Here is a 1,016-nt window from a genome sequence, read left to right on the forward strand (position 1 = left end):
GGGAGGAGGTCCCGTATAGGGTGGGATATTGTTCCCCATCTTCGGGAATAGCCCATCCACAATTTTGTCGAGCAGCTGGGGGTTAAGAGTGTCCGTAAGTGGGGGCGCCCATGGGCGCAATCGCCGTATTACCATCCGGTATGGGTGCTCCCAGGGATCCCGGTCTACGGAGGAGATAAGGTCCTCCCGGGCCAAGGCCTTGGCCTTGGCGATAGCCCTCCTCACGGCGCTTCTCCTCGCCGTGAGGACGGCCGATGCCGCCACCCGCGCGTCCCTATCCCGCCATCGTCCTCCAGGTGCGGCCGGCGGAGCGCCTGAGCTCGGCGATCTCCGCCGACTACCAGTTGGCGGCCCCGCGGGCCGGGGGGAGAGGACTGGGGCATGGACGCATCGCACGCGTCCCGCATCATGCCCCGGATCTTCATAACTCCCCCCCCCCCTCCAATGGACTCGCGGGACCCGGTTACAGGCTCCGCTTCGTCTCAATTGGCCGCGCAGATGGCGGCCACAAACTTGTCGCGGTCGAGCGAGGTTAACGCCCACCTTGGCGGTCGGGTCGCCCCGCTGCTGCGCCTTGAGAGCACCCCCCGAGGGGCGACGACGAGGCGGAGCTCTATGTACCGGTGATCAGATCCGGTCTCCGCCTCAGTCGCCACTCTCCATCCCTGAACCTGTCGGGCGGCCGCAGGGGAGGTCCACGTCAGATGGACTCCCCCTGCCACCCGACGAAAATGCTCTCCCAGGCTCTGTTTTGTAAACTGAGGCCGGTAGACGCAGTCCACTCCTGGAGGTCCGCGCCGCGGGGGCACGTCCCCGGGGAATCCTACAACGTGTTGTGGGCATTGAAGTCCCCGGAGACAGTGACCGACCTAGGGAGGCGCCTCATTATGAGTGCCTCCAGCCGGTCCAACAGTGCCCCGAATTCAGCGCGGGTCCAGCAGGGCGGGATATAACACCCGACCACATCTGTGGGCCCGCACTCGACCGCGACGTAGCAGCCCCCCCCCCCCCCCCCC

The sequence above is a fragment of the Odontomachus brunneus genome, unplaced genomic scaffold (genome assembly GCF_010583005.1).
Source record: "Odontomachus brunneus isolate Ranch 3 - 2012 unplaced genomic scaffold, Obru_v1 Obru_scaffold_061, whole genome shotgun sequence".
NCBI classification, from domain to species: Eukaryota; Metazoa; Arthropoda; class Insecta; order Hymenoptera; family Formicidae; genus Odontomachus; species Odontomachus brunneus.